The following is a 26,957-nucleotide window of genomic DNA, read 5'->3' as shown; positions in this document are numbered from 1 at the left end:
GAAACAAGATCATTGCTACATTTTTATGGTATTTTATCTACTCATGTGGCTAATAGAGCATTTTTAAAGGCATAAGGAGTATCTTGACATATTTCTTTAATAAACCCCGGGAGAAAATGCATTGATAATTTTGATGTCTCAAACATAAACAGATTTGATTCTAATTCACCCTTGGGAGTGCAGATAGTGGGTATGTGTTGGATAAATAATACTAAACCATGTATGTTGCCCAAGTGATTACTGGGGAAGGAAGAGTTTAAAAATAAAATGGTCTCCTCGTGTTTGGTTACATGTCTGGGAGAGTGCATGCATTCCAGCAGCTGCTCAAAAAAGCTTACAAACATTGCACCTCAAGCACAGAATCAGTGACTGATTCTGTAGGCCATCATAGGAAACAACTCATGCATTAAAGCTAACTTCCTAAGTATGCAAGCTAAAATGTTACCCTGAAGACATTATAAACATTCAAAGCAGTTAAACTTTTAGCAGATTACTAAAAGTATTACAATATCAACTTGTCATATGGGATATATGGGATCAGTATTTTTTTTCCCCAGAAGCTACAGAAAAAAGCAGGAAAAAAAATATTTCTTTCCATAGGTATTTGTCTTGACAGTACAGCTGCAGCAAAAATGTTCATTAAGGTATTGCTCATAATAAAGTTAGGTTGCTATCCTCTTGCTTGGACAATTACTCAATTTTAAACAGTTCGTATTTATATAGCTAACACGATACTTGGAGAACAACAAATTTTATTATTATAGTAAAATATATATTACGAATAGTCAGATTAAGTCAGATGTTTTGGGATAACTGAAGGGGGATAACTGTTAAAAAAAAAAAAAAAAGAATTCTCACTCATCTTAGAAAAGAACGCTCATTCTTAAATAGTATATTTATTTGTTCTTCTACATCACGTGTCTTTACTTAACAGATTCCAAGGTACCCAGTCTGTCTTTCTGGTTTCATATTTATTGCTCATTCTCTTCTCTCCCCGATGACTACAATAAGAAGCTTGCAGTTGTTTCAGCTGTCAAAAATGCCTCATACAAATAATCATTTCCCTTTAAATAGCAGCTTTTAACCCATTTGCATTTCCTGCTAGGGATTTTCTATACATCCGATCCCATATATAGCACACAGATAAAAAAAATGTTGTCTTCTGAATTACATTTATCTTGTTACACTAGGGGAGGACCCTTTTAAGTACAAAATCTGAAATTTTACTTCCTTATTTTCTGTGTTTATCTCTGTTTAGGTAGTGACAAAGTTGCCAAGCCTCAATCCTTTAACTGACTGCCATTTTTTGTCTTTGTCTATCCCTTTGGCTGCCAGACCCTGCTAATGGCAGTAGAGTTCTGTGTGCTCACAAGCAATCCTCTGCGGAGGAGAGATTGCAGATTTCGTTTTCTAAGTGCCTCAGTACATGTCTGCTGCATTAGGTTTCCTAAGAGGGCTACTGAGCTGAAGCACTGAAGCTGCCTCTTTAAGTGAAATACACACTAATTTAATTAAGTATCAGTGGTGCCATGTTATTGCTTAGCTTTTTGATCTTTAAGCTGCAAATTACATTTCCATCCCATCAACTCATTGCTTTTAGAAACAGTTAGTCCACCAACTGCATTATACAAAGAATATGAACACTCTTTACAAAGAATTCTACAATTTATCACTGTTTTACACTTCATTAAACAGAAAAATGAAACAAATTATATTTGGGACAGAATATGGTTTTTAATGGAGAAAATTTTATATAGTATATAGTCATTTAAAATGTTCTCATACACATCTGCCAAAGATGTTAAGTAGCTGATCATAATTTCCCCCGTCCACTATATGATAATGTTATGATATAATGTGTCTTCAGAAATGTTTGTAGGAAGTAGTCCGCAATAAACTTAAAAGTTGAAAGGTGTGAATTTACCAGATGATATTTCTGTACTTCTTTCTTGATGGTGCAAAAGAAACATAAGGTTATTATGTTGTTTTTGCTTTATATTTGTTCTTTTATCTTTTGTCCAGGTCATGCAACTTGCACTTAAAGTTGTCAACTGTGTCCTGGCGCCTGGCTGTACATTTGAATATTTGCTGTGCTTTGTGTCACAGAGGTTTTAAGTTTTCTCTTTCTCCCTTTTCCCCTATGCAGATATATTCATACATAATTAAGAGCTTCTTGAGAAAGTTTGCATATCTTTTATTTTTCTGGACTAGTAACTTCTGAGTTTTAATATGGTGTTAGCCTGTTCTGAATTTTTTTTTTCATGGCAGATAGGAAACCTAACCCTACAAAAATGTAATTAACCAAATAGAAATAAATATTAATTATCTGACACTAGCTCAAAAAAAAAAAAAAGGAAAAAAAAAAAGAAAAGAAAAAGAAAAAAGAAAGAACCTCTTGGGAGAAAACTATATATCAGCATAAACAGGCATAAAGCTAGTACTATGTTTATGGCACATTAATCATATGTATACATACATATATGTTTTAGCATGCATTTCCATAAATACTTAGACAACACTTGGACAAGAAATTTAATAGCAGGTTTTAAAAGTGACATTTCAGAACATTTTTTAATTCTCCTGACATTGAAATTAAAATCATTTTTACATATATGGACTTTATTATGCTAATAGTGATGATAAAATTATTAATATTTAAGATTTTAAAAGTCTGGATAAGAAGTTTATCCAAATTAAAAAGAACATTACTTTTGACTAAAAGCAGACTTTGTTTCCTACCCTTTCCTTCCTACTGAGCTAAGGTAATATTGAAGGTGCCACACCTTCAGGTTCCACCAAGAACAATCTCTCCATATTGTCACATATTCACTGCTTCATTCCTTCTAAGAATTGTGGCAATTAATATTTAAGGAGTTGTTCCTTGCCAGGGATGGGTTCTGGGCCTGGTTAATATATGAATAAATGTCTGGAGTTGGTTCTTCCTAGATGGGTACCGGGCTTTGTTAACATTAGAATTATTATTTTTCCTCACTATTTCCACCCCCTACATATCTACATTTACTTAGGAGAGAACAAGGTAGCAGAGAGGGAGATGCTTTCCAAATGTTCTCTTACTATGGTCATAGTTAATAAAGCTTCTTCTGACCTGCTTTAAATTGTACTTGCATTATTACTTGGAGGAGACCCTATCTTGTCTGACATAACCTACCATGCTGTATTATCCTGAATATGCTATTCAGGTTCATGATATGATATTGGTTTATATGCATTTGCTAGTATGGAATATTCTGTAAAGGAAGTAGAATAAGAAATACCTTCAAGCTTAACCGTATTCTATACAGATGCTGTACAAATTTAAACTTCCTAGTAGAAAAGTCCCACCAAAAACTGAAGCAACATTTTTCATTGTGCTTTTGGTTTGTAATTTGCACAGTGAATAGTTCATCATAAAAATGATTTTCCTAAGTAACTGCCTTAATGTAGCCTTGTATCAACATCTTATGTCCTTTTAAAATACTTAATCATCATTTCAGCCTGGGAAAGTAGAATAGTATTAACATTTTACTGTTAGTTTACTGTACGTCTGAATCACAAAAGAACTAAAAGAATGTGATTCACAGAAGATCTTAATAAATCACATTTCTGAGTGCCCTATTTAGGAAAGAAATTCACACACACACACAAAAACAAAAACAAAACCCAACCAAACAACAACAACAATGACAACAACAACAACAAAGAGTTTGGCGTATCCAGTAAGAAATAGTGATTTCATGTATGGAAAGAGACTTTTTTTTTTTTTTTCCTGCTGAACTCAAAGAAGGGAAAGACCCATTTTACACATTACTCAGAGTGAAGATTTATTACTTGACTATTATTTATTCTTCAGACTGGTTAGTCTCTACTTCTGAAAAGTGTAAAGGGTATCAAATGCTTTCATTAGCTGAGAGAGAGCATTAAGACAACCTCATAGCATAATTTTAACACATTTAGATTTCAAGCCATGCAAACTGAGAAAACAAGCAAAAACACGGAGAGAAAAAAAAAAGGAAAACAACAACAACAACAAACAGGAACAACTTCATGATCACAAGATCATAGAGTAATTAAGGTTGGAAGAGACCTCAGGAAGTCTCTAGTTCAGCACGCAGCACAAAGGAGGATCAGACCAAGTTGCTTTTGTATTTATCCACTTGGGTGTTGAAAACTTCTAAGGATGGAGACTGCACAGCTTCTCTGGGAGAGGCTGCTTCACTTCTGGACCATCTTCAGGGGATTTTTTTTTCCTTAAATCCAACATGAATCTCTCTTTTTTCAAGTTCCGCCTGTTTTCTTTCATCCTCCCACCATATTCTACGGTGAAGACCCTGGCTCCATCTCCTCAACACTCTCCCTGTAAGCACTGGAGAGCTATAACAAGAGCTACCGTCAGAGGTGTCTCTTCTACACCCTCTCCTCACAAGGAAGTGCTCGAGACCTTGATCATCTTGGTGGATCTCCAACTGACTTCCTTAGTTTATCACTATCTTTCTGGTATTGCATGTCTCAAAAGTGGCATGCAAGAGAGGAGACTGAGGACAAGGCTCCCCAGTCAGGTGAAAGTAAAATTGCTTGGTAACTGTTTTAATTTCTGAAGAAGCTCTCACTCAGAAGCAGCTGAAAATCTTACCCAGACTTTTTGGTACATGTACAATCATTGAATGAACATGGATTCAGCAAAGAGATGGCTTTACTTCTAGGCAAAGGTCATAGACATGTATGCCTATGAAATATCTCCATGAGATTGCTTTACTGTTCAAGCACCTTTGCTCATAACTCATAACCCAGGTTCAACATGGCTGAAACCAGAAGACAAAGGAAGGATCTCAACTGGACCTCTGACGCACACACACAAAACCAACAACAACAACCAACCAGCCAAACAAAAGAATATGGAAAGGGAATTGTTTGCCATCATTCTGAGTACTATAGCTGTATTGCAATGGTATCCTACATCAAGATATGTCTACAGTTATTGAAGAGAGGTACAGATCTCCAGAGCTGAATTTTTATATTTCACGATGTGAGTCTAAATCAAAGAAGACCAAGTGGGATTTGGAGGTATCTATCCTTCCTCAGTCATAGAAGAATCTTACAACAGGTGTGTAACTTTTACACGACAAAAAGTATTTATATACAGTAAACAATTGAGTCTACCATGATATAACTAAAGTATTTAAATGTTATAATGTATTAAAATGTTATAAATGCAGCTCCCAGAACCCCTCACCTTCCCCAGCCCCCCACCCCAAAAAAAAAAAAAAAGATAAGAAATTCCCTAAGAAATTATAAATTTCAAGTGGATATATATCTGTTATTTTTACTTTGCTTTACATAGTTTTTTGTTATTGAGGATAGCATAATAGGATTTTCAGTGCCCAATTTGAAGTCACTCACTTGCCACATGATTTTGATTTTACTAAATAGAAGAGAAATAATTTTTTTAAAGAAAATTCAGGCGCTTAAAGGGTATGGCCTACAAAATTCCCTTACAAATTGAAGACTGTGATTCAGTGATCAATCATATTAAATAATAGTAACAGTAACAGTAATAGTAGTAGTAATAATAATAATTATTATTATTATCTATTTGGTGTTTCCTCTGCGTCTGAAGAACTCATATAGCATCAATCTGCACTCTCAAGCTTAATGGATTATCAGGTCTGTCCAAATCCAACATAGGTATGTCTAGGATTTTCATCCAAAAATCATCCAGCATTGCCATTTTATGCATACGGCTGTATCACTGGAGCACTCCAGGCTGATTTCTATTCAAATAGATTTTCAATGTGTTTCACAAATATCTCCTCAAAAAACAAAACGAAAACAGAATAAAGTAATAAGTGGTCTAATACCAGCCTAACTCAGACATTGTGGTGCAAATGGCTTTAAAGATATAACAGAATATCTCTGGGACAGGCATTTAAAACTATTGCATGCTACACAAATCTTGTCATAGAGGGAATGACATGAACATGCCCAAGCAACAAAAGAAATATGTCAAAGATTGTATATAAAATGCTGTAGATATTATGGCTTTTGTATCCATGTCATAGAAGATTTAGAAATGTAACTGAAAGTATTTCCTTGGCTTTTGAAGTTAAATGAATGTTGTTTGAGACGAAGAGAAAGAAGTGGCTTAAAAGGACCTTTCTGGTCAATATTTTTTGCACCTGTTCCAATTATACCACCTCTTCTAGAAAATATGCCATAATAGACACAATTTCATGCTTTGCATATGGCCTACAAATTTTATGAACATATATAATATTCAACATTTTTTCTGTCTGGCATAACTGAATTGGTTTGGAAGTATATTGTGACATTCACAGTCAGATGACCTGAAAAGTTAAAAAGAGCTTAACTTAACACTGCTGAAGTTTAAAGCTTATCAGTATGATGAATGAGAACTAAAAATAACAGAGGGTATTTTAGAGACATGCTTAAAGCCTTAAAAGATAGCTTCAGTAAATATAAAATATCAATAAAACTGTGTAGCTTGCTTTTCAGTAAGGCCAGAATCAACACCTCAATTTCCTTATTAAGTCTTATGCCTTTTTTTTTTTTTTTTTTTTTTAATAAGGGCAAAAGGTATATGGTTTCTGTAGTGGTTTTATTTTTAATATCCTTTATTTATTGTCCATGGACGGATTTGGCTATGCATTTGAATTACAGTTTTTGTCAGCAATAGGTATGGGTGTAAAATATAAAATTGCACAAGCTCTGCAATTCCTATACTGGATCTTATCTCCAAGAAGCTCATACTCCAAGCTCACAAACTCTGCACACATAAAAAAGAAAATTATGGTACAGCTTCCTGAAATATGTTTCATAGCATCAGGCTATGAAGGGGGGGAGAGGGGAGAATGGTAAAGGAGTCCAAGGAATGCAAGTAAATAATTTTACTCCATTTTTTATCTTAAGTAATACTAAACTTGCCAAGCAGAGCCTTGGCCTAAGAAATCATTACTCATGATATGAGCTCAAAGGCAGCAAAGCTGCTAATTGAAATAAAATTTCCTAGTTGTATCAATATTTTCTTAACTTAGAGTTCAGAAAACCTCATGAAGCAAACAGATAATATTAGGGAAAATACTTTTTTATGTGAGGAGGAGAGGGAAAGTCAGGAGAGACTGAGTACTTCTTCAGCATGTGCACAGAAGGGATTGTGGGGAAAAATGGACAGTGCACAACAATGGTAAAGAGATGCTTGTTCCTCACAAAGCCTTTCTTCTTGAAGGATCACCGAGTCAGAGTTACACCAGAGGAGAAGTAAAATGGAGCAAAACTACTCTTATGGTGGTGGTACGGTTGGTATTTTACCTTTCCAATTCTAGGTTTTCTTTGGAAATCAGAGAGATAAAATGAATAGACTAATAGAATAAGAAAGTACGTTTAATGCAAAGTGTGGGGATTTCTTGCAGTCAACACACTCCATAGAGATATAGTGTGACAGTCCAAATAGTAAAGAGGAATGTGTAAAACAAATGAATTACATAAGGAGGCTAAACAACCAAATCCCTCCACCCCACAAACAAACAAACAAACAAACAAACAAAATTTTAAACCTAGGAAGCACTGTGTATTTTGCACTCCCATTCCTTTAATTCCATGAATATAGTTTTTGGCACTAAAAACATTCAGTAATTAGTTTTTTGTATGATCAGAAAGGATGCAGTTTTTCAGTATTACAGAGTATATGGCAATAATTTCTCATATATACATATAATATACATCAGTGATAGCACCTTGCTGCTTTGTAAAATAGGAAACAAAAAAAAATTGTGGTGGTAAAATATATATATATTAAGTACAGAATTTCTGCATCTGTTATGGATATGGCAGAAAACTATGTGAAATTCATAGATAGTATGAAATGTCATGGCTTTATTGAAACAAATGAAGTGACATTGATCTATTTAGTTGGGGATCTGTTGCAAAACCCTAGCCATTTTTTTAACAACAAATATGAATCAGTTTATTTTTGTTAAATGTTCTTCCGGGTATACAGACTATAAACACAATTTGTGTAATCATCCATCTGGTATGACAAATGGTGGACATAATCAAGGACTGCAATGAAACATTCCAGTTATGTCTCTCAAGCAAGCTAAATATTTAATAATTAGTAGCTTAAATACAACTGGTGCTCTAATCAAGTTTTCTAGTTAGACTCTGATACCCTTGCAGAAAAAGAAAGCAGTAAACTATTTTATTTTTTCTAAGAAAAAGTGCTTTATCAGTATCTCATATACCTTAGAAGCATCAATAATTTATACTAATAATTAGAAGATATATGAAATAGACATAACAATAATACCTTAAATTCTTCATAACATACTTGAAGGTAAAGAGAAGCAGATATGAGCAGATTCACAGAAATGGTGATTCATGAATGAGCTTTCAGAAAAATCATTTACATATAAGTCAGCCTGTGAATAATTACATTCCTTCACCCAAACCACAAGGAACTGTTTCACAGTCAGTTCTGTACATGCTGATAGGACCACAGCAGAACTGTTCCTTCCTCTGTCCAGTGCTCTATCAACCTTTCACATGTTTTGAGAAGACACCTGAGTACCTCCTCTTCATCTCCAATACAAGCAGAACTCCTGCTTTGGATGATATGGTGCAATTGCAGGGCTAATTTTTATTTTAACATAGAGGAACTTGTATTTCCACTTGGGCCAAGTGATGGAAGAGGAGACAGCCCTCCTGTTCACACAGAATCACAGAATTACAGAATATTAGGGATTGGAAGGGACCTTGAAAGATCATCTAGTCCAATACCCCTGCTGGAGCAGGAACACCTCAATCATGTCACACAGGAATGCATCCAGGCAGGTTTTGAATGCCTCCAGAAAAGGAGACTCCACAACCCCCCTGGGCAGTCTGTTCCAGTGCTCTGTCACCCTCACCATAACAGAGTTTTATCTCATATTTAAGTAGAACCTTCTATGTTCAAGCTTGCACCCATTGCCCCTTGTCCTGTCATTGGATGTCACCAAGAAGAGCCTGGTTCCGTCTTCCTGACACTCACCCTTTACATATTTATAAACATTAATATGGTCACCCCTCAGTCTCCTCTTCTCCAAGCTAAAGAGACCTATCTCCATCAGCCTTTCCTTGTAAGGAAGATGTTCCACTCCTTTAATCATCCTTGTGGCTCTTCGCTGGACTCTCTCCAGCAGTTCCCTGTCCTTCTTGAACTGAGCGGCCCAGAACTGAACACAATATTCCAGAAGCGGACTCACCAGGACAGAGTAGAGGGGGAGGAGAACCTCTCTTGACCTACTATCCACACCCCTCCTAATACACCCCAGGATGCCATTGGCCTTCTTGGCCACAACGGTACAGTGATGGCTCATGGTCGTATCGCTGTCCACCAGGACAGTCCCCAACTTATACTGGTGCCTGGGGTTTTTCTTGCCCAGATGCAGGACTCTACACTTGCTCTTATTATATTTCATTAAATTTCTCCCCGCCCAATTCTCCAACCTGTCGAAGACCCACTGGATGGCAGCGCAGCCTTCCAGCGTGTCAGCCATTCCTCCCAGTTTAGTGTCATCAGCAAACTTTGTGACAGTGCACTCCATTCCCTCATCCAAGTCATTGATTAATATGTTGAACAACGATGGTCCCAGTACCATCCCTTGAGGGACTCCACTAGATACAGGCCTCCAACACAACTCCGTCCCATTGACCACAACCCTCTGGCTTCTTCCCTTAAGCCAGTTTACAGTCCACCTCACTACCCAATCATCCAGACCACACTTCCTCAGTTCAACTGTGAGGATGCTGTGGGAAACGGTGCCAAAGGCTTTACTGAAATCAAGATACACCGTGTCCACTGCCTTTCCATCATCTATCCACCTGGTTATATCCTCTTAAAAGACTTGGTTGGTCAAGTACGACTTCCCCTTGGTGAAGCCATGTTGACTGTCCCTAATGACCCTTTTATCCTTGGCATGAATAGAGACAGCAAAAGGGGAAAGTCAAAGTAGACTGATACCACTTCCTGCAGCAGAGAACTAGAGTCCATTTTGGCATAGCTGTAAATACAAGAGAAGTTCAAAGAAACAGTTTGGCAGATGGGATGTATGAACTCTGCTAGGAAAAAAAAAACAGTGAAAATGGGAGCAAAATTCCCTTTTCAACTTTTTGCAAATAAGAGGCAAATATTAGGGTGTTCTTGTAGCCCAACAGTCCCTGAACAATGTAGGATATGACTGGCAAAACTATTTCTCTGATTGCTCAACATGAATAAAATATGTAATAAGTTGTTGTGGTTTAACCCTCTGGGCAGCTAAGCAGCACAAAGCCATTCGCTCCCCCTCCCTGCCCCCCTCCCCCTCCCTCCCCCCCCCCCCCTCCCCCAGGGAATGGGAGAGAGAATGAGAGAATTTGGTGGAATAAAAAGGTAAAAGTACACGGACTGAGATAAAGACAGTTTAACAGGACAGGAAAGGAAAGGAAATAATAACAGTGAAGATTAAAATAAGAATCTACAAAGGAAGTGATGCACAATGCTCACCAGAGCCCAGCCCATCTCTGAACAGTGGTCTCGCTGGCCAGCCACCTCATATTTATTGTTCAGCATGACATCATGTGGGATGGAATACCCCTTTGGCCAACTTGGGTCAGCTGCTCTGCTTCCATTCCCTCCCAGCCTCTTCCCTGGCAGGGTAGTATAATAAGCTGAAAAATCCTTGGCTTAGCATAAGCATTGCTCTGCAACAACTAAAACTTCAATGTGTTATCAGCATTATTCTCATCCTAAATCCAAAACATAACACCATATCAGCTACTAGAAGGAAAACCCAGCTGAAAACTAGGTGAAACTTCGTACATAAGTACAAATAAGAGTGAGTAGGGAAACAATACTAATCCTATGTGGTAAATCAGGACTGAGGTGGGTGAAAAAAAAAAAGGACAGAACAATTACAACACACCATAAATAAGGACTGTGTCAATATATAAATATTTTCTTATCTGCTCATAAAGTATTACAAGATTTTGTTTTACATGACAAAGTGTGGCCTTATCTGTACTTTTGATATCATCTCCATTAACTTATATATTTTAGGGCAACTGAAAGAATAAACCTTTTTTTTTTTTTTTTTTTTTGAATGCAAGTCTGTGTATCAATATGCAAGCAAAATGCTTTGATCTAAAATAAAGATGACTTAGGAGAAGTAATAGTGATTTGGAAAATAGTTTATTAAAATAATTATGAAGGGAAAACAAAACAAAACAAAATGAAATACAAGCCAACTATATTATATGGATTACTATAAACCACAATCTATACAATAACAAGGCACTGTGAACACTGAGCACTGACATTTTCATAGTGTTGAATTTTCCTCTCTGAATCTAACCCTGGCATATTTCATGTTTCATTGTATGAAATCTCAGTTAGATGGATGTTTTAAAGTTACTTTCTTATACAAAGCAAAGTTCCCAGATGAATAATTCATTTTAAGCTATCTGATTGTTTTTGAAAACAAGCAAGCAGACCAAAAAATAAAAATAAAAATAGGCGATTTGGTTATAATATTATCTGCTGTTCTAGTATTAAAATTTAAGAGCAACTTGTGATAGTACCATAGCACCATTGCATTTCCACTTATGTTCTTCACTTAGTATCTACAAATGTCTGTTGACAGAACATTAAACTGATTATCGTATTTAGAAATTAAGAACCTGATTCAGCATTTCGTAAGAATTTTGATTGTATGTCAAATCAACAGTTCCTTGTTTTCAGTCTTTTATACACTAACACAATTTAGCCTACTTTCCCTTCTTTATTTACTAACACTAATGTTAATAATAACAGAATAACAACAACAACAAAGTGAAGTAGCAAAGATTATAACATCAAATTCCTACAAAGACTTACATCTGCCCCATCACAGCATGAATAAGCTTGGGTGACAATGTCTTACTCAGAAATACAGGACTGGGAAATTTGGGTATATGTAATATGGCTTTGGATTACTTTTTCAGAACTGAATTTTCCCTTTCTGAGATAATAATTCCCTTCAGCAGATAATAATGTATGACCAACAAAATTAAAACCTGATTTGCATAAGGTATTATCACTATAATTATTTAACTTATTATTTTAATAAATAAGGATTGAATTTCATATTTTAAAATATGAAAGAAGATATATAGACCTTTCTGATTAATCTGATTTTAATGTGTGCTTAGATGAAGTACAGAATATCCTATGAGAGCCTCATTAATCTTAATAGATTGCTGATTATGTAGGTGACAATCATTAGATGAACCTATTTGACCTATTTCAGAGTCTGCCATTTGCTGCTAGAAGATGAGCCTCTATTCCATTAATGTCCATGGTTAAAATTCCTGCAACTTCCGTGCTGCAGTATCAGATCCTTTGTTAATTAGCACATTATGGGACATGCACATACGGACATGCATATAGGACAGAAATTTACAGAACTGTAAACCAAGATTTTCAAAATAGTTCTCTGAAGTCAGCCTGAAATTTGATACTAGAGGAAGCACTCAAAGTTCTCAGGTTTGTAAAAGCTAAGCTACCAATTTCAGTGTTCATACATAGCTTTTTAAGGGAACATTAAGAAATTCAGTTCTGAAAATCTCAGACTTCCGCTCTTGTCCTTAACAATTTTAGTCAGACATTAATTTGACAGAAAGACCACCTAAAAAACCTGTCACAAGATAGACAAATATGAATTTGCTTCTTTAATTTCTTTCATTTTCATTTTTGTGGCTAATGCTATTCTCCCCAAATACCATTCCCTCTTAGCTGCTCAGGGAATTAAACTAATTGAACTCCCCAAACCTGTCAATAAGCTACCATGGCTTGCTGGATGCTTTCTTCCTCCTGCAAGAGCAAAAATGCAGTGCTTAGTTCCTTGATACGGAGGCTTACAGGTAGATACCAAAGAGCACATCACTTGCTTCCAGCCCTTTCACTTTGAGATTTTTCCTCAATTGTTGAGGGGAGACACTATTCACATAGTTTCACCCCTTCACTATTACAGAATCCAGTGTAAAATGAAAGTATCAGTAAGGCATGCATATGCTTTGCAAGGCTGAAGAGGCTGTAGGATAGTAGTTGGAAGAACTCTTTTGCCATTGCTAAAATCTGGGAATAAAGCCACAAATAGAACATTGTTGTCTCCTAGACCTGGAGTTTTGCTACCTTGCCATTAATTGCCTCTATATGCAATGGCCCATTTTTTTCTATTTTAACCTTAAGACTGTCTTGTTTTGCTGATCTGCAACTTCAGAGGAAACCCTCAGGCCTAGTATTTACAACATTAAATATGTTTTGATATTTAGGACATATCAATTCATTTAAAATTCCAATTAATATGAGCTGTATAGGCTCTGTTTTCTTTTAGATCAGGGTGTTTTTATATGCCCAATTTCAGAGGTTTTCCCTCTGTACTGCTTTCACACAGACACACATAGAGCGACTGAGGTTAGAAAGGACCTCTGAAGGTCATCTGGTACAACCCCCTTGCCCAAAAGGGTCACCTAGAGCAGGTTGTCCATGACCATATCTAGATCGCTTTTGAGTATCTCCAAGGAGGGAGACTCCCCAACTTCTCTTTGGTCTTATCACATGATATGAGAAAACACCTGTCTCTGGACAGTGTTCTGAGAGGAAACAGCACCATAATAATTTCACATTTTTAAAAAAATACTTCACAACACCCATTTCCAGGCACATGAGTCTAAAGCTGATGTCTGAGTGTGAACCTTATTCTGAAGAGCTTTGCTGATGAAACATATGAAATGCATAAAACAATGAAGTTCTAAAGAATGGAAACACAAAGATCTGTTGATACAGGTTATTGGCACTTTATGCAGAATACAGGTATATTATTTTAAAAGTTATATTGTCAAAACACAGAAGACAGGAAAAGTGAAAACAAGGAATCCTGCCCTCATTGCACACCGACATAAAATAAATCATGTGATTTCATTTCTGAGAATAATCCAGTAACTGCTTCTAAACTCATTATTGACTCCATGCCAGTGGTCAAGAATCAGTTACAATCACAATGAGTTGCATATATCAGAGAATTGTGTAATTCTTTGCCAAAAATACCAAACGTGATGTATTTCCCCTTTTCAAAATATATCTCCTGATACTCATCATGTAGTTCTTGTGCAAAAAAGCATCCTTTACCTGGTAAAGGAAGTGAAGAGGTTATTTGTAACAGAGATATACCCAAACAGATTTTTGAAATGAGATTCCAGTCCTACATTTAACTCTCAACGTGTTCTGCCAAATTAGCCATGATACTTTGGGAAGAAAAGAAGGTTTTAGAAGGCTTTACTTGTTGATGATAAACTCAGGAGGTTTAAGAGCAAGTACTGCATTGTTTCCTGGATAGTACTTATTCCACAGTAATACTCATTTTATTCTATTTTTTCTAAGAAGTTCATGACAGTAAGGTCAGTAAAATTTAAAATGAAAACTGAAGACTTGCTGATGAAGGTAGAGAATATTTATATACGAAATCAGTGTCAGGGAAGTGATGACTCATGCTATTAAATGATCTTACATTTTTAACAACAAAAAAAATGCTGACAATTTCATTAAATATGAAACATTAGATTAATGGATTCAGAATCTTAAAGATCTCCTATAGCAATTACCCTTAATCTATAGCCTAATTGGACAATCATATGTTATGCCCAGTCATAGATATTTTTTCTGAGAAAGATGACCCTGTATTCAACTCATATAATGCTGATACTTGCTAAAACTGTATATTGCTGTGTGTTAATTTATATTAGTTGTTTACAAAGTGACCAAACCTATCCTATAATTTTTACTACATGCAACAAACACAAATGAGTCATTTGTAGTGTAATATTAGACACAGAACTCATGAATGACAGCAGATGGAGGAACAGTAGGTGAAAAGATAACATGGTTTACAGCTGAGATTGTAGGATGGCTTTCTTATTTCTTCTCTACATGTTGTTTTAATCTTTGATTTCTTCCCTTTTATGATTTTTTTTTTCCATTTTCAACATTCTCATAGTCAAGGAAACAGAACAATCAGTCATAAATAATCCACTGTAAAAATGGAAGAGTGTCTCTTATGATGGTCTTATGGTGGATTCAGCCATAATGCAAGCAAATAAGCTGTGAATTGATGTAGCTACAAGTCCTATAATATTGGGCTATACATACAGAAGGGGAAAGAGAGAGGTTAATGTGACTTTTCCTACTGTCTCCTAGGAAATCTTCTCCTAAGGTCTGTTCTGGTTATAAGACTACTAAATATTTCATAGAAGGACTTCAATGATCACATATAAAATATTCTTATTAAATATGCTAGCAATTAGCAGGATTAAAAGCTAAAATAGCTTCCAGAAACTGTTGGATGGTCTGAAAAAATATGATTCGATACAGTTCCAAAACCTTATTTATTTATTTATTGCTTTAGTTGCAATATCCTGAATTTTCAAAAATGGGAAACAAGCAACAAGACTAGAGTTTTGTTAAGAAGAATCTTACATTTGTTACTTTGGTTCTTAGGTCAAACTTGAGCAATGATGTCACATTGTGAAAAAGACAATCACACTACTAGGATGCAAGAATATATTTTCCATATTAGATGATTTCACATTTCCACTGTCATTAGGAGTAGCAACATGTGAACTGAATCCTCTTGTCACGTTTGGATAGTGAATATTATGAAAGATATGGAAACGGCCAGATAAGAGTTTAAGTAGGAGCATCGAGAATAATGAAAGAAATAGGAAATGAGACACCCAGGAAAAGATTAGACCTGGAGCTGTTAGTTTATGAAAGAAGAGACTCTGGGGGAAGACAAAACAACATCATTCAACTATGCAAAGGGCACCATTAAAACCTAAAAAATAAAAAATATTTAGCATGGGCTTAATTTGTGTCAGAATTGAACTAGGTCAGAAAATATGAAAAAAAAAAGGCTTTATATATATAATAAAAACATTCTATGCATTTTGTATGATCCTATTTATAATGAAACACTAAAACATTTTAGAGAAGTTGTGATATGTCCATCATGGACTGCTTTGCAAAACACTATAGAATCTCTCTCTGGAGTGACGTTTATTATTTTTAGCTATGGACTGGGAAGGGAGTATATGATATTTAAACCTTCTTTCATATAGTTTTATGATTTCCCTGTGACTTCCCCACCTAAAAATTACTAAGTATTTAGAAATCACATGCAAAACTTCATTAAATAAAAATTCAAATATTCATCAAATAAGTGTTTCTAAGTAATCATAAGATTTGGGAATGGAATAGAGTATGAGAAGACATAATAAAAAATGTTCAGAGACTTGTAATTCCAAGATAATAAAACTCCATAAGAAATCAAATCACTTGGTCCACTTCTGTCTTTTAATCTTTCAGAGGATTCTGGGACTATCCAGTAAGTTACTACATCCGATCCTTTCCAGATTTTATTCTGTATGTAATAGAGTACATGATGGAAAAGTATAAAAGTATTATCACTAGATGTTAGTCACAATTCAGTATTCAGAAGCCTCATGTGAAATTTGCAAGTCATCTCAAGTCCATTTTAGAGCGTTTGAAGCTATTTTCCTATGCATCATTAACCATTAATTGAATACTGGGTTGTTCACTTAATAGGACTACTATTTATAACTCACTTAGTAGTTCAAAAAGTTTAGAGGTGAAATTTTCATCCTATAGTCATCAATAGTAATTGTCCATTGGTGTCACCACTGTTGGAAGGTCATCAAGAAGCTTCTACAGTGGTATTAATAGCAGTGTACTGGATATATGCTAAATGTTAATTTTTAAAATGATGGATTTTTTAACGTTAAACTAATTGTCTAATTCTTTCAAGAAGATGGGCATATCTCAAGTTGGATATATTGACTTAAATTTGCTTATACATATACATATTTTCAAATAATATTTCTCATATTTACAACAATATAGTTTTGTTAAGAGTATTTGTTAAGATTATTTTGTTTCAGCTTAACAAGGATGTTAAATCATTAATGATTATATCATTGCATTTTATATGTAAGAAATAGTTTTATATTCAAAACAACCATCTTTTTTTTTTTTTCCATCTATAATAGCAATTACAAAAAATATTATGGATTTTTTTTTCACTGCTTCTTATGGTAACATATTCCTTAGGAAGATGAATTGCAAACAAACAACAAAAGCCCACAATGTGCAACTCAACTGTATTTTCTGTTTTACTAATCTACAAAATTATTAATATTAGACATGCTCAAACTTTCTCTGATAATTTGTAGGAAATAAAAAGTTAGTGTATTCTGCGGTCACCAGAAAAAAATATTTGATTTGTTAATATTAAGAAAAATAAAATATATACCTCGGTTTAAATGTATGATTTTAAATCAATATGCACTAACACCTAATTGGGGTGGGGAGCAGAGCCAGACTCTTCTCAGTGGTGTCCAGTGAAAGGGAAAGAAGCAATGGGCAAAAACTGAAATGTAGGAAATTTAAATAAAAACTTTTTGTAGTTGTTGTTGTTTTACTGTGAACATAGTCAAAGAGTGGAGCAGGTTGTGTTGTCCAGAAAGGCTGTGGCGTCTGCATCCTTGGAGAAATTCAGAACCTGAGTGGATTCAGCCCTTAGCAACCTACCCTAGATGATCCTGCTTAAGCAGGGGGCTGGACATCTCCCTAGGTCCCTCCAATTATTTTGTGGAAATTCATGTAGAGAAATCTGAAGGGCAAATTTGATTCACTTTCCACAATATAAGTATTGAGAGAATTTGTACTCAAGCTGAAACTTAATGTTTTATTCTTTCTTCTGTCATGGGAATGCTAGGAGGTTTATATTACTCAAAAAAGAAAGAAAAAAAAAAAAAAGAAAAGAAAATATTTTTATTAATATAAGCACCCAAACTTTGTTTTCTGAATTTAAAGGGTAAGAAAATTTGTGATAGTAAAATATCTTGATGAGTAATTCGGAGTGTAAAGAAGTGGTAGAAGTCATAAAGTCACAATTTGAACTGAAGCTTTGTGTCTGAACAACATGACCTTCCACATTTGAAACCATGATTTGTGTTTAATCTGTACTCCTCTAGGAAATTAATTTGGCCAGTAGTCCATACTAGGGTACTGTTTCATACTCTTAAAGGATATTAACTGTAAAACATCCTCTGCTACTGATACACATTTTTGTACATAATGCAGTATGTTGAAATCTCTACTATAGACTAAGAATTGCAGTTATAATATCATCGACAAAATGTCTGAAGGGCAATAGTTATTAGAGTCATTGGACCTAACTGATAGCGGGCTAAGCTTACATAATTAAATCTGTCCTTGGCAAGTCACTAAGTCGGTCACAAGGCATTAGAGGATGAAGCACAAGCTTTGCAGCTAATTCAGGGCCTTTGACCCACTGACACAGGATCTTCTGTTTGACATTGCTCTGCCTGGACCCTGGAGGAGAAAAAAGTGGAAAATAGTGCTTTTCTCTATTCACATGAGAAATATCCATATGCAGATATAACTCCTGAAACTTGTGGGAAAAAATCTGGCTTCCATTGGCACCAGAATAAACATGAAAAAGGTTAGTTCAGGTCTTAGGCAAGTTTCTATAGCTCCTTCTGGATATGTTGCTTATTAACTATTTAGCGCTCAGTAATTAATTTGCTAGGCTAGTGACTACTTCTTTCCTTGGAATCCGGGAAAGAAAGCATCAAGACAGAAAATTACTTAGGTAAACCTAATGAATGAATCACAACGAGAAAACACTTTTTAATTATTATTATGCATTTATTTATTGATGGAGTAATGCAATCAATGTCCTTTAAAAAAAATCCATTATAAGATTTGGAGACTAGGCCAACTCCTAGGATAGAGAGATGAGTCCAATTTTAGAGAGGCATGTTTCTATTAATTGTACAGGTAGCTTAAACTAAGTAAGTCAAGCTCAAATTATAAATTTTAAAACATGTGAATACAAGGTACAGAAATCTTACAGCTTATTAAATCTTCATTGAAAAGTTGGATGGCCATAACTTCTTCATGTCTACTATCAAGATAAATGAGAATTTTATTTTTATTTTTAAAGTTGAATGACTTTGCAGGGGAAAACAAATTATCATTGTAATAGACTGCCAGACTGTTCTCTTTTCAGTGAGGGACAAGCAGGTCCAAAATTAAAGATGGTTAGTCAACACTAAAGAACAGAAGTTACAACTCTTAAAAATAAATTATTTAAAATATATACACCATATTTATATGAAATAAAAACTACTTTGTCTCCAGTAACAAAAATGTTTTGTAAAATGCAGGAATAAATTATCTATATTATTATTTTAAAAATTATTTATTTTGCAGTACCATTTAAAGTATTAACCTTAGTTCAAAGAAAGCAACAAAGAAAGACTACACCAATAACCAACCTACTTAAGTGCAAGTGATTTTCTGATTCAGGGAAATACAAGTGTATTGCTTTCAACTTAGAACTTTAAAAGTCACATTTCACTCTGAGTGTATATTTGGGGTTATTTTTGGATGTCATCTCTTTCCTATTCTTCCAAAGGATATTGTACCTACCCTTTTCTTTACATATCTGTGTTTAAAGACCAAAAGGAAAATATCAAAAAGTTAAATACTTCTGTGAATCATCAAAACTAGAAAGGCCATACTGAGCCTTTTGATAGAGTTCTGGAGCAGATACCTCAACTGAATGACTCAACCACTTCTTCTCTAACCCAAATACAGTATTAAAGGAGAAAGGACTGAAAGGAAAAAAAAAAATCAAGAAAAGATTATGCCTTGCTTCTAGGATTCTAAGCATTAATAAACATTACTCTTTTCTATATATTCTTTAATTCTTAATGTTCTATTCACTGAAGGAGCAAGGTTCTCAGTAAATTAATTACCCTATTGTTCAATTTGAGTTTGATCAATTAGCAAGTACCATGTCTTCTATGTGTTTTGATAGCATCCACAAAAATATGGTTGCATAACATATGACACCTATAGATAATTACATAATGTTACAATACAATAACATAAAAAAAATAATCCTTATTTGCATGTTCATGATAAGATATTCTTTATATCTTCTGTCACTGGTCCAATATTACAATATATGTTTTCTGTGGTCTGTCTAAGTACTTCAGTCCGTTGTGCTGTTCAAAACCATGTGGGTCTTCTCTATACAAAAAATCTTGCTACTCCTCATAGATATGGAAAACTCATAGTAAATTCCCTCTTGGAATGTCTTTGATGCCTTTGCTTTATTTCTTTGTTAACAGCTATCAGTCTTTAGTATCATCCACTGATGGTATTTCAGTCACGTTTGAGCACAGCCATGGATAGTCCTGAAAAGACAGAAAATTGAATATGTCACTGTTTCTCCAGAGATATGTTATCCATTTCGGCATTCATGGAGAATATTTAAAATGAAGGCATGAATCTTCACAGTAGCTACTGATCCCCTGGAAGAATCTGCTGCAAATGAAATTCTGACTCCCAGGAAATCATAAGACAGTGCAGATTCTTGATATCTTAGCTCTTAGCTTAAACGATTATATTTAAATATATGCAGAATAGACACATACAAAATTTCCCTTTTGAATGTCACCAATTGTTTGTCTTGATCTTGTGAAAACAATATATTTGCATGTGTAATTGTATCTCATTGTATTTAATGTTTCTTCTCTTTCCAAAAGCTATAAGCCTCAGTGTTCTTGTATATAACATTCAAACAGATTACATGATTTCACTTAGCTTTTCCTATCTGCATTACCTTTTATAAGATAGTTGCAGATGAACCTAAAATTGAATAAGGACTTTGATTAGGTAGAACTTTTAGATTAAGAAAAGTTTTTTCCTATAGATAAATGTCTATTCTTCTATAAGCATCCTTTCAAGAAAAGAATGCTCATTATTGTTTATAAGTGTATTCCCAGCTGAATGCGTCTTTTCTCTTAACTGTTCACAGACAGACGAATAAAAGACAATCTGAATGGAATACAAGCAAACATTTTTTTTCTTTTGATGATGGTAATACAACTGCAATTCTGTTCCCTAAAAAGGATGGCATTGTACTACCACAGAAGCAGGGCTCCATATTTTTTGATAGGCACTATAAAAACTTACATTACTCTGTTCCAAATTGAACCGTTTAGGGAACCTGTTACTGCTGGATCACAGCATTTTTCAGTAAAAAACTAAGCTGTGTATGTCCCTGGATACTATTATTGAAGGCTATAAAATGTACTATTGTAAGATCAACGAGGGTTGAGATGACTATATTCTCATGAGCTAAAGAAGACAATCAGTATGATAATTAGAGCATGTTAATTACTCTCCACTAGCAACAAAAAATGCAAATGATATACAGCAGGAAATTAACAGCAGTTACTGCTCAATATTGCATGACTTTTCCATTAAGTATAATATGAGAAGTTGTTAAATTATAGAAAATGAGAATAATGAAGTTGGAATATTAAAGAACCTTAGGTTTCCAGTCTGACTGTGTAAAGAACCATTAGGAAGGGTCCTGAGGATGTGATACTGTCCATGGAAGTTAGATATGCTTGTGTAATATCATTGGCGAAAGTGTTATACATTACTTTCTTTTTAATAGGTAGAACAAGACTGAATATTCTGTTTCAACTGGAAGGATTATAGTAACCTTTTCTGAAAAATGCATCTGCTGCAAAATAACTAACACAATTTCATCCCTTTTTCTGAAAAAAAAAAATAGATTGAAGTTGCATATGATGTTTTTGGTTTTGTTTTCTGAGAGCAAACAAGCTAACAAAACTGAAAGAGCTGATAATGAGACATGAAACAGCTTAAACCAAAGTCTGAAGACTCTTGTAGCCTGAGGACTTAAACCAGCCCAAGTGAAAAAGCAGTGGGAGAAATTGTATGACTGTATATATACTCAGAAGTATATTCTGAAGAGCACAGGTGTTCTCATAAAAATAATGACATGTTCTACTGTCAGCTACCAATGAAAAACAGATAAAGAAATATCGACTTTCAATCAGTTATGTATTCTTTCAAAAACATGAAAAAAAAATCCCATATATTACAAACATTTAAAGAAACATAAAAAAACTGGTTATAATTTTCTACTGACTTTAAAAGCCCTTTTATCAGGTTCTTTGACACATTAACTTGGGCTCTGTCAGTCTGATTTAAAATATAGCCACAGATGACACAACGCAAGACAAACAGGATTATGCAAAGAGCTTAAAACAAATATTTAAACAAAAGTCTTAATGAATACTTATAAAGTCTATTTTATTTTATTTTATTTTTAATGGAAAAAAATCTGCAGTATGATGTTTCATTGCCTTTTTATATACATATAATTGGATTTACTAGTTTCAGCTTTGATATGGTTTAGTGGAGGACTTGTTAGTGTTAAGTCAGAGATTGGACTAGGTGATCTTGGAGGTCTCTTCCAACCTAGATGATTCTGTGATTCTGTGATTCTATTCTAGCAATATTTTCAGGTAGCTACTCACATATAATTAAGTTATGAGATGTAAAACATCTACTGTATTTTTTTAGTGAATTGTTTTACTGGTTTATGTATGTTATAGATGTACTTAATGTCCCAGGATCACAGAAGTTAGAGAACAGAAACTTCTAAAAAAGCATTTTCTTGCTTATAACAGCATCTCCACTTGTTGTTTTTTTTTTTTTTTTTGTTCATGATGTCATGAACATTTGTTTGAATTGGCTAAGGTAGGGAAAATGTGTATTAATTTTGTTTGTTTTGTTGTGGGTTATTTTGTTTCTTCTTTCTTCCTCATATATATATATATATTTTCTCTTTTCCCTAGCAATCATCATTCCAGCATTCCCAGAAAAAAAGGGCCCACTCTAGGATGGTCTCCTACTTAGAAGCAGAACTAGCTTTCATGAGCTCACAAAATCAAGATATCAGAACGAATCAGGACACACATTAGAGATTAAATTATTCAACCATTTATAGACCTAAGGTGTTAAGCAAAAATAAATAAATGTTTTATGAACGTCAGTTCAATTCCATATTGAAGCTACAATTAGTAGTACTCTTTTAGTCACAAAACCAAAACACAGCACCATACAGACTACTAGGAAAAATCATGGAATCATAGAATATTCTGAGTTGAAGATACCCACAGGGATCACTGAGTTCAACTCCTGACTCCACACAGGACCACCCCAAAATCTAATCATATGTCTTGAGCACATTGTTTAAACACTTCTTGAACTATGGCAGGCTTTATGCTGTGGCCTCTTGCCAGGGGTGCCTGTTCCAGCATTCGACAACCCTCTTGGTGAAGAACCTTTCCCTAACACTGAGCCTGATCCTCCCCTGTCCCAGCTCCATGCCGTTCCCTCAGGTCCTGTTGCTGTCCACAGAGAACAGAGATCAGCGCCTGCCCCTCCGCTCCCCTCGTGAGGAAACTGCAGGCTGCCGTGAGGCCTCCCCTCAGCCTGCTCTGCTCTGGGCTGAACAAACCAAGGGACTTCAGCCACTCCTCATATGTCTTCCCTTCTAGATCCTTCACTATCTTTGTAGCCATCCTCTGGATGCTTTCTAATAGCTTGATGTCTTTCTTATATTGTGGTACCCAAAATTGTAAGCAATATTTAAGGTGACGCTACACCATTGCAGAGTAGACTAGGACAATCACTTCCCTTGACAAGCAAGAAAATTAAATCCACCCAAAAAAGAGCCACTACAACAGCAACAACAACATCAACAACAAAAACAGGCTTCAACATACCAAATAGAAAAAAGAACAGTCTTAAGATACTTTTTGTTTGTTTGTTTTGACAAAAGAGTAATTGTGTCGTTTCTCAAAGAAAATACTAGGTGGTATAGACTATGTACCATTCAAGAATTTCAGAAGTTCTTATTACAGAAAAAAAAAAATGGTGTTACTTTGATTTTCAGCATCTGGAAACACCAGCTAATTTATAGGGAAATAAAGAGTGTTGTTAAGGAGAGTAGTAAAACCAAATAATGGACCAAATGGCAGGACAGACTGCACAATCAACAAGTTTGCAAACAACACCAGACATTTGTGTGGGGTGGGTGGGGCTGTCAACACATTGGAGGACAAGGCTGCTACTGAAGATCTGAGATCTGTACAGGGTGTAGAAACAGGCTGACAAGAACCTTATGAAGTCCAAAAAGAGGAAATGCAAAAATCTGCTCTGGGAGAGGAATAACCCCATGTACCCATGCATTCTGGTGCCAAAAATTAGCTTTGCAGAAAAGGCCCTGGGGATCCTGGTGGACTTGAGGTTGGCCCTGAGCCAGCAGGGTGCCCTTGTGGCAAAGAAGGCCAACAGTGTTGTGGGCTTCATTAGAATGACTGTAGCCAGCAGACTGAGGGAGGTAATCCCTCTCCTCTCTTCAGCACCAGGGAGACCACAACTCACTGCCATGTTTTGGGCTCCTCAGTACGAGATGACATGGACGTTCTGGAGCTAGTCTAGTGCAGGCCAACAGGATTGTCATGGGGCTGGTGTACACACCAGACAAGAGGAGGCTGAGAGACCAGAGTTGATTCAGCCTGCAGAAGAGAAGGATGAGGGAAACCTTGTTGCTGTCTACAGCTACCTGATCATCGGATAAGGAGAATTGGGACCCAGATGCTTCTTGGAGTTGTCCAGTAATAGGGTGAGAGGCAAGGGTGGCAAGCTGGAACAAGAGAAATTTGAATCAGACATAGGAATTTATTTATTTATTTATTTATTTTACCTTGAAGGTGACCAAATCCTGCACCAGGTTGTCCAGAAAGAAGTAGCATGTCCATCCTTGGAGGTATTCAGGCCTCCACCAGACACAGCCCTGTACAAACTGACCTAATTAGTCCTGCTTTGAGCAGACTGTCCCTTCCAACCTGAACATTTCTTTGATTCTTTGATTCTTTGATATCATCTCTGTGTACAAATTTTAATTTTACATAAAATTGCTATGTTGAAGAATGTAATAAAATCAGATATCTTTATATTTTATATGACAGATTGTGCTTACCTAACTAAGCATAACTTAAGTAAATTAATATTAATTAGACTAGTCTTCAAGAAAGCTCTTTTATAGACTAATCTGAAAGCAACCATGCAAATGTATAAGAACATGTATAGAATCTTGGCAGAATGGTAAACTGTGGAAAAAGGATGTCTCTGAAACAGAATTACATGAAGCACAAACCGTGTTTTTAGATGGCATAGCCACTTCACATGCACACACGCATATAGATGAAAACAGAAGAAAACAAACAAACAAACAAACAAACAAAAAACCTACATTTACTGGATAAGACATTATTTATTTGTAAGAAAGACTCTATGAACTGGGTTCATTGTGGATTTACTACTTCAAAGAGTAAATGAAAATTATTAATGAATCTTATCAATTACTATATCATGTAGCCAGAAGAAATAATTGCCTTCCTGCTGGTGTAAGTTAAGAGGTGAATAGTTGTATCCCCGATAATGGTGTAGTACTTGAAGGATGAGTTGGAATGTCCTATGTACTGTGATGCAAGCAGTTATGATGAAAAGATCCTTCTTAATTGCGAGTCTATGCTTTAATTATGTGTATATCTAGATAAAAAATCTAATTATCTTGAATCTGCAGAATGCTCTGTTTTGATTGTAAGCAAAGGTATTGTTCTAAAACAGCTCAACTCCTTCTGGAAATCATTAACCAGCAAGTCATTCTTTTCTTCTTTCTTTTCTCCTTTGGGTTTCATTTAGAATCTAAAAATAGCATTACAGTAATATTTGAATCTTGTTCGACATTCCATAGCTGAAATTATTCAACTACAGAATTATTGGCACAAATCAAAACATTTGCAGCCAAATACAAGCTGTTGCTGACTATACAATAGAAATCATGCTTGTCTGTTTTGTAACAACACTGTATTCCAGGTAGGCAATTGTTCTGCTAAAAAACATCTTTTTGAGTATGTTGCAATAATGTTTTTTTATTAAATATACGTTTTAATTACTATTGTCATTGATTCTTTGGCATTGGATCCACTGAAAATTCACTTGTCCATATTAAAAACATGTATACTGAGTTTTAGAGAACAGTTATCCATCTAGGTTAATCACAGTTTGCCAATAGCTAATTTACAGGATAGAAATGTAGCATGTGAATTTTGGCAAATCCAGCATGCCTCATACAAAGCAGTTTTCTTTAAATAAGTGCACTTATTTACTTAGAGTATACTTGAAACATATGAATATGAATGACATTCAGATGCCTTAAGCATACATTCATTTTATAATTTAAAATTCAATTTAGTAAGATAAAAATAAAATCCTGTGAGATCTTATATCACAAACACATCCACCTTACTCAAGACATGACTACTGCTGGTTTTCCAATTATAGACTGGGAATTAAAGGAAAATTGTAGAAAACAAAAGCGCATATGGAAATATTTTGTTGCTATGTACGGAAAAAAAAAAAATTGCTAATGCGGGAAATGACAGAGAATTAGACATTTTGAAATTACATTACATTTTGAATTAGATATTTTGAAATAGAACTGAAATAGCATTTTCCATCTAGACTCATGAAACAGACAACCTTTTTTTTTTTTTTTTTTTTTGTAAATATACAGTTTCTTTATACTTATCAAAACCATACATCTAGGGAAAAAAAAAAAAAAAGAGCAAGGATATGAACTTGTCACGGTCTAAAAATGAACACAAATGAAACATTTAGAAAAGACTATTGCTTTTTATCTCCACGATAAATGATCTTTCTGTAGATTATATTGTTTCAATTGTATTGACTACTAACACTTCATCACTTCATCAGTAGAATTCTTTAAAAGTTGAGATACAACTTAAAATCTTAGCTGATATCTATTGGAACTCAAGTTCTCTGCTTTCACCATTTCTATTCAAACATGCATACCTAAGTATAGGCA

This window comes from Cygnus atratus, chromosome 3 (assembly GCF_013377495.2).
Source record: "Cygnus atratus isolate AKBS03 ecotype Queensland, Australia chromosome 3, CAtr_DNAZoo_HiC_assembly, whole genome shotgun sequence".
Classification (NCBI taxonomy): Eukaryota; Metazoa; Chordata; class Aves; order Anseriformes; family Anatidae; genus Cygnus; species Cygnus atratus.
The sequence above is the reverse complement of the archived record's forward strand: the minus strand, read 5'-3'. Positions refer to the sequence as shown.